The sequence below is a fragment of the Chelonoidis abingdonii genome, chromosome 3 (genome assembly GCF_003597395.2).
Source record: "Chelonoidis abingdonii isolate Lonesome George chromosome 3, CheloAbing_2.0, whole genome shotgun sequence".
Taxonomy (NCBI): Eukaryota; Metazoa; Chordata; order Testudines; family Testudinidae; genus Chelonoidis; species Chelonoidis abingdonii.
The window spans coordinates 195,166,571-195,175,729 of record NC_133771.1 but is presented as its reverse complement, the minus strand read 5'-3'; positions in this window follow the sequence as shown (position 1 = coordinate 195,175,729).

Genomic DNA, 9,159 nt, shown 5'->3' with positions numbered 1-9,159 from the left:
TGCTGGGAGATAGATTGACCATTTAAAAAAAATCCTTCTATCTATCAGTTATTATGTGTATTTCAGTAGTGTGTAGTCATCCTAGTCAGGGATCGGGGCTCTGTGGAGCTGGGCACTCTACAATATAATGCAAAAGCATATAATGAAAAGATGAGCTCTGTTCCAAAAAGTTTACAATCTAAAGCCCTGATTTAGTAAGCAGTGAAGCATGTGCTTAACTTTAAGCACATAAGTAGCCTCATTGATTTTACATGCATGAGAGGGTCAAGACTTAACTATGAAAGCCTCCCTCTCTCATTGATTTATGTTGCCAAAATTGTCATAGTTTTGAGTGCTTGCCAAGTTCAAAAATTGAAATAACAATGTTTCTCTCTGTTCCTTTCTGTCCTACTTGATTGTTGTGACAGCCTGTACCCCATGTTCGCCTTTTATAAAGTTATGATATATTTTGTACAAAATATGCCTTGTGAGGTATCATTTGAAAAAAATCATAATCTGCTGAACATTGTTGTCTTGATAAAATATGTGTGGCAACACTGTATGTAAAGTTATAAGACTTTACCCTATAACATTGTTATAACATGCTCCAAGGTTAAGAAAAGCAGGTCCAAACCAGTTTTTCAGAGACAAAGACATACTGGCATCCCAGCTAAGTGCTAATGAGCTATCACCTACTTAAGTAGCCATCCTCTAGCAGGGGAAAAGGAGTAAACAAGAAATTTACCTTTCATCACGGGCATGGTTCAAACCTCACATCCACCATGATTCAGAAAGGATGTTTCTAGACAAGAAATTGAATTACAAAGAGGGGAGGAAAATGTTGGGCTTCACTCCTCTTCCTCTCATCTCTCTGCTCATGTCTTCAATGGATACCTGAAGGACACTGAACTAAGGGGAAGGGATACAGTCTATGAAAAGAGACCCAGTCTATGACATTTACTGCAGTGTGTGGTGAGAGAAATACCTTTGCTTTGAATTCTGCTGGTTTGTTAAGTTAGCCATCCGTTTGCATTTTATCCTTTATTTTTTGTAACCAATCCTGACTTTTATGCCTCATTACTTGTAGTCACTTAAAATCTTTTTCTTTTTCTGTAGTTGATAAACATATTTTACTGTTTTATATTAACCAGTGTGTTTGGATTAAAGTGTATGGGAAGCTCCATTCAGGATAACAAGACCAGCGCATATAATTTTGCACTGATGAAATGACAGGCTTTGCTTTGTTAAGCAGTGTATTTGACAGTACAAAGTGCACATTTCTGGGGAAAATTCTGGGACTAGATACGTTACTGGTGTTGCCTTGCAGTTTAATTCATGAGTGGCTAGCTAGTAGCATTCAATACCATGTAACTGGGAGCAAGTTACATGCTGAAGACACTGTGTTAACTGGCCAGGAGTGGCTGTTCTTACAGTTAAGCAGTGTAAGAGGCACCTTAGGTTGGAGAACTGGGGGGACATAGCTGTTCAGCAGTCCAGATTGCATCCTGGGTAATGTCACAATTATACTGTGTGTGTGTGTGAGTGTGAGTAACCGAGTGTTGTGTATACATGGAATTATCAATGAAAAGCTAAATAAAAAAGACAAGTTTTGCATTTAATTCTTAAAGTAGTTAGCTCCATGGTTGTGCCTATTCTTGTGGGAATGAGTTCTGAGCTGAGGTCCCGCTTCTGTGAAATTTCCTTCTCCTGCATTCCCATACTTCGCTCTATTGGTTTACCATTTCATTGTTCCAGTGGAATGTAGCTGCTGTGGGAGGGGGATGATCCCTAAGGTAAGTAGGGCCAGTCGCATGGAGGGCTTTGAATATCAGGACAGATACCTTGAACTATACTGTGTATTTAGTCGGGAGTCAGTGCAGAATGTAGAGTGTTCATGGCAATCTACATTTCTAAGCACATCAATTTCTGTGTTCTATACCTGCTGGAGCTTTTTCAGCTTCATTTCTGTGTATGAGTTGCAGTAGTCAAGCCAAAGGTCATGAATGCACAGGCCACTGTGGCCAGGTGTGTGTATGATAGAATGGTGTGTAATGTTCTGGACAGTCACAGAGGGAAGAGAAGGCTTTTTGCACAGATCTGTCATTATAATTATTAAAAATAATACAAGACAAGTATGACACCTTAAATGTATCCAATAGTCTCAAATGTATCTTTTCACTGAAAAAGACCAGAAGCAAACAAACAAAAAGAAAAGTGAAAAAAATGGGATATCAGGCTTGCTTTTTAATTATCTCTTTTGTAATAAAGATGTTGGCACACCAGAGTGTTGGTTCCTGGCCACACTTAGCTGACATGGGTCAGCTTCCCTCTGTCACAGGGCAGGGGTCAGTATCCAATGACTCCAGTGCCTTCAGTTATGTCTTCCCTTAAAAAATTAAATACATTACCCCAAAACGAACAACCATTAATGTACCAAATATGCAAATTAGGATTTTCATTGTCAGTGATTGGGTGTTGTGATGAATTGAGGATATGCCTGTGCAATTTATGAATTCTGTGTGAGATTTTGTATCTGCATCAGGCCAAACACTCCATTTTGAATGTGTAATCTTTTGTTTTCTCTGTGGTCTGTTTGGCTCCATAGTGGGTTGAGATTCCAAACTCTGATGGCAAAAGAACAACAACAGAGGGTAGTAGACTCTTAAGTGCTCAATCACTGGAAGTCTAGTCACTCTAGACAAAAGACTGTTCCCTGCGCAGAAGAGCTAGTTTACCAGGAGGGAAGTCACCTTGGCAGCAAAGTCCTCTGACAGGGATTTGTGGTCATATGGGGAAGCTGGCAAAGGGGTTGCTTGACACAGGGGACTGAATGTTCTGAAGGTGCAGAGGCTGGTCTGCTAGGGAAGGTTTTTCCTCAAGTCCATGACAGAAAAACCTTTCACCATGTAAAAGTCTGCATGAGGCAGGGGCACTGCCTTCGTGGATGCAGGTGGTTCTCCAAGGACTCACAAGAGAAGACTGAGCTAGTGAGGGACATTGCAGTTTCAGATGTTTATTGTTCTGGATGAGCTGTACTATCCTGGGCTTTACATGGTGAAGTATAAAACAGCATAAAGGTGTTAGCCTGTACAAAGTGTGTTGACTGCTTCACAGCTGCTGTATGCCCCTGAGGGAGTTAGACTGTAAACTAGAAGCTTCACACCTTTGAGGTGGAGTTCTGGCAGAAGGCATGCAGAAGGGGAAGCAAACCCAGGAAATGTGCCAAAGACGCCAAGGGAAAAACTGAAGCTTGTAGTTTGCTGAGGTTCTAGGTGCTTGAAAACATTCTGGGGATCTAGAGCACAGAGGCTTGGTTTCCCCTGACTGCAGTCCTCTCACAGTGGGTGATCAGGATGGGGATGCTCACTAGGATCTAAGTGCAACCACTTCCACAGTGGTTGGTGGGGGGAACCCGGGCCCATCTCTTCTCCAAGTTCCAGCCCACAGACCCTGCAACCAGCAGCTAAGGTCTGCCCTGTCCCTCACCTTGCTGCTGTTTCCCTGGACTGCTTCCTGCATTGTCTCTATCAGGCTCCTTCTCCACCAAGGATGTCCTTCCTTCCAAGCCAAGCACCCTTCTCTCCCTCGCTTCAGAGAGAGTGACTGCTGACCACCTCCATGCAGCCCCCTTCCTACCTTCAGCAACCTGGTTTTATACAAGCCCTACCTGTTTCTGTCCAGGTGAACTTCATCCTTTAATTAGTCTTCATTGTTCCCTAGCTTCTTCTCCAGGTTCAACCTAGGTGGTTAACTGGCCCACCTAACCTTCAGGGGCTGATGTTGTTTGAACAGCACCTCACAATGACCTTGGTGTGGATGATGTAGCTGTTAACTTAGGTTGCTTGCCACTTTTTGTTTGAAATCTAACATTTTGTCCCACTTCCAGTGGTGGTAACTGTTTGGCATCTTTATCCTAGCATTTTTTCTGCTCTAGTTTCCTGACTTCTTCAATAACTTCAGAATTACTTGTTTTTGGTTCAAGAAACCTTTCTGATGTTGGCACAAAGTTTTGTTTTTTCCTTCTCCCCATAACTTTCTGAACCAGTGATCAAAGTAAAGCATTGTGAAGTTTATTGTGATAGTCCAGGGATCAGCAACCTTTGGCACATGACTCGCCAGGGTAAGCACCCTGGCAGGAAGTGCCGGCCAGCACATCCCTTGGCCCGCGCCGCTTCCTGCAGTCCCCATTGGTCTGGAGCGGCAAACCGCAGTTAGTGGGAGCTGTGATCGCCTGAACCTGCCAACACGGCAGGTAAACAAGCCTGGTGAGCCACGTGCTAAAAGTTGCCTATCCCTGTGATAGTCTAACAATGCTCAGTTAGTATGATCTCTTGACTCTGCTAATGGCTTCTTTTTTTCTACCAAGTTCCTTGCTATTTGTACTGAATTTTCTGGTAACTCACCAAACTAAGTAAGGGCTTGACATGGTGCGCTTGAACTGACCTAGCAAAAAGAATTGCCAAAATGAGTTACTGATGATTCATGGGCTATCACTTGTTATTAACCCATCTGGAATCCCATAGCAACCACACTGTGATTTACAACATGTTATTACATTGGTACTCAATGTGTTGTGCAACAGTCCAATTAAAAATACTAATATGGGCCTGATTCAAATCACACTGAAGTCAGTGGAAAAACTCCCATTGACATCAGTGGTCTTTGCATTAGGCTTAATATGTGCAGTGGTCCACTAATTGTGAGTAATCTTTTCCATTATATTCAAATGGAACAGCACCAACTTTGGACCAAATGTGAGCAGGAATCTTATGATTTCAGTGTTTCTTTTGCATTACATTTCCTACATTTATTGTTGCTGATTTCATGTCTATGGAGAAATCCTGATTACCCTGAATTCATTTGGAGTTTGCAATTAACATCGATGGAGCCAGGATTTAACTTCTGACCTTCAATGACAGAATTCAGCCTGGCTAAAATAAGACATATTGGGCTCTTTTCTTATATTTCATAAGACCCAGATGGACACTGTGAATTATGTTTACAGTTTCTGACTTCATGCTGTGTATTATTGTGCACGATGTTCTTTGTACAGAATCCCTTTATATGTAGCAATTCACCTGCATTGTGTCAGTAAGTTTTTATACTTTCAGGTGTGTGGGCTTTTTCTGTCAGTCATCTGCCTAGAATTACTCTCTCAAGTCTTGTAAGCTTGAGTCACTTTGTGTTTCTTGTCTGAGTTTGTCACATTTTGTTACAGAAATAGGCAGTACTTGACTCATATTTACTTCACACTCCTCTTCCTTGCAGCTCCTTGCTTTCACTACTTTGAAATTCTCTTAAAAGCAAGCCCACTATAATAAGCTCCTTACTGGGCTTGTATTTCTTATTTAATCAGTAGTTTTGCAATTTCACGATCATTTTCTGAAGTCTGGGCATCACTTTATACAATGTTTTCTATAATATGGCTTCAAAAGTTTGATAGACTGATTCTATCTTGACCAGTTTTGGCCAAGAGACATATTAATGGAACAGCTCACAACCATAAAAATTGCTAGTATGTCTTATTTATTCTGAGCATAGTTCTGTTTAGTTGTAGTCCGAGCTCTGGAAGCATGTACTCCTGGGCACTCAGGACAGCCCTCAACCCATGTGATCTGGCATCAACTGAGATCTTAAGCTGTTTGTTAAATTAAAATTATTTAGGTAGATAAAATAATAATGATATACTAGTAGGTTTTGTCAGATGAGCTTATGTTGCACCTGCTATTTGCAACAAACTTAGTTTTCTCTTTTAACATTGGGCAGTCTAGTAATCTTTCTGTATATGTTTACAGATTACATTAAAATCCACCCCAGTATCTATTTTGAAATTCACTTTTTGTTAATTTATTTTCAATGTCACAAACTAACAGATTGTAGAATCTTACTTTCTACATTTATTTAGAGGCCCACAAAGAGGTCTTTTTATCAATATCAAACTTTGTTCTTCACATGTGTGTTTATGTATATATTTTAATCTGATATTTTGTTACAATTTATGCAGTGACTTGAGGAGAATACTTTTTCAATACTGCTGCTTTTATTGCCTGTATTGTGCCTCACCCTCCATGCTGGCTATCTTTACATTATTTCATGATTGCCTTTTCATTTATTGCAAACAAATCAGGTCTCTGCCATTGGCTTACCCTTGCATTCATTCCAGCCTTGGTATCCTTTTTTAATTAGATGCACTTCTGTTCTTTCACTCTTTGTTAACCCTTTCATTTGGGAAGCAGTTTTCATCAGCCCTGAAAATATCTACTCTTCTTTGAAAAATCAAGTCTCTTTCCCTCAATAACCTTGGTTTCACCTGGCTATCAGTTATACCAGAAATATTTTAGCATCTAATTAGGCCATCTGTTAACTATTCAAGTACACATGACTTTGCTTTATTATGTGGGACTGTAACATAAGGGTCAGGCATCTTGCCTGAAAGTTATTTTTTGGTAAGGAAAATGTGCCTTTGTGCATGTGACGTTCTTGTGTTGTCATCATGCTCCAACTAGAATATATCACAGATTCCAAAGTGTATGGTCTGCACTATGTAGCAGGGAGAGGATTTTATCCTCTCTGATATCTCTGCAATGCCACTTGCTTCCAGGAACATTTGGAAGCTCTGCACCCACCTCCTCTCTTTTCTGCTAGGTTCTCTCTCAGACTGGGAGATTTAGGTTGTTCTATTTTTGTGAAAAAATATAGTTAACTTCTGACACCATGTAATAAGGATCTGATACAGGAATGCTTACCTTAATTTCCTGGCTCCAATCAGATGACATTGGCCAGGTTTGCAAAATGTTGCATCCTTATCACAGGGCAGGAATTGGTGTCCACTGACTCACTTTTAAACTGTACACAACACCTAACTTAATCTCTAGGAGGATTAAGACCCTTTCACCCATTCATGAATGGCATGATCAAAGATAGTTAAACTTTACTGATGGTGAACAGTGCCGTGAGAAGTACTCAAGTTTCCAAATGAGTTTTCAGCAGACTTTGAAATCTTTGATTCACATTGCACAAATGTTTACAAGGGTTCACAAGGGTTCAGCTTAATTTGACTCAGAAGTCCAGCCATATGTTTGACTGCCACAAGCTTTATTATGAGACCAAAACAAAACTACGATACTCAGTCTCAAAAAACATGACTATCCAGAGTCAGCAGAAATATCTATGATGTCTTGCAAGGTTTAATTTTTGTGGGATGGAAGTGAACTTGAAACCAGTTGAGGTTCATATGGTTTCTTGCTTTATTAGGAAAGTTTCACCTAGCTCATCTAGTTGCAGCCCATTTGCTAAAAATCTGAACTTGGATCTTTTGAGTTTGATTTACCTAAATCCATTATTATAAATGTAGTGGATTCTGAATCCATCAACTACATTTAAAATTGGAAAGTCTATAGTATTGGATTTATAATTTGTTCCTTGATTATATCCTCTACATAGAATTTACTGAGATAAGGTGAATGTTGTCATCTGACTTTGATATGGTCATCTTACAATCTACCCTGCAATCATGTCAACATGCTATTTAATATTCTCTCTAAAGTGCCTCTGTTTCTTCTATATCTTATATTAAGTCCCAAAAGTTCTTTGAATGGGACAGAAAAGAATAAATGTCAAAGCCTCTACCACCTAATTAAAATGATTTTGTGCCAGTTGCTTTTGTTGGGCAGGATCCACACATAATATAATTTTAATCCTGTTTATATACACCCATGGGACAGATTTGAGATGAGCGCTGCCATTTAAGCGAGGTTAATCAAGGATACTGTATGCAGCTTTTATTTCTCTATTGTATGTGAAAGGTGACTACAACTGATGGGATACCAACTGGCTGTTCACTTTGAAAACCACTGCTTTCTTGTTAACAGAATGTCTGATCATTAACCTAACCTCAGCCCCCATGACTCTTTCTGCCTAGTCCTTGGAATTGTACAGCTGTTATTCACAGAGGAGCTTATAGTTATGAACTGGGCTATACTGGCAATGGATACATGATTCTACAGAAGGGGAAAAACAAATGGAAATTAAATACACCTCCCCTAAAAACAAACACTATTTTTTCACGTTCTTGGTGTTTATGTGTATATATAAAGGACATTATAGCAAAATGAAAAAGACCCTCATAAAAATCCTTCTTGAAAAGTATTGTTGCTGACAGCCGTGACCTCTGTGAGTCTGCATGTTTACCCATAATTCATAATTAACAAAGACATTAGAACTGCCACTGGAGGTTTCTGGGCTTTATTTCTTTCTAACTGGGCAGTACTAATGCTGGTAGTGCTCCCAATTCAGTGATTTAACATTTCAGGAAATCTTGGAAAGGCAGCAGAAGCCTCCTTATATAGTTCATACTCTGGGACTTTGGTTATACAGATATGGCTGAGATAATTATTCAGCTCTTGTTATTGCTGTAGTTCTGCACCTGATCCCTGAGCCATTAGAGCACTCTGCAGGTTATTACAACTATCAAACATCAAGGTCTCTTTTCTAGTCTCTTGACTATGTGGTTATCATTTTGCTTCTTTTAAATTCTCCATCTGCATAGAAAGCATCTATGCTCTAACTTGGAGATCTTCTAATGCTTTTTTTTATAGTTCCCCAAATGAGGCCCTTTTCTTACCAGCACGTTAACATAAAAATATAAACCTAGAGATTCTCCTCTTGTGTTGTTTTTATATTCTACCTCTTGCTTGATTTTCTCTCGGAGACACTTTAATTTGTGCAGAGAGAGAGCGGAGAGAGGTGGGCTATTCAGAACTGTGGAAAACCAAAAACCCTTCCTAGGATAATATCATTTGTGATGATGGGATAAGTTTGTGCCAATTTTCAACCTTCTACTTAGCTGATATACCATTTTGCTTTATATAAATTTCTACTTTATTGCCATTTCTTAAGATGGACAAAATCAGTGAATCAGAGAAAAGTAGAATGGCAGCTTTAAATATGGCTTTGTGTTTAGCTATATTTAAAGATTCATTACTTTACAACCTCTGCACCAAAGTGAGAACCGTTTCTTAGAGTTTAGCAGAAGGAAGTCTGTTTGTTGACACTTATATTTCTTTTTTGCTTGTGAAAATATAGTTCTTTATAATCAGTTTGCTTCTATCACTGAGCTCCAGAGATAAACAATAAGATGATCAAAACCAGTAAGCTCTGAATATCCTGGGCACAGTGTCA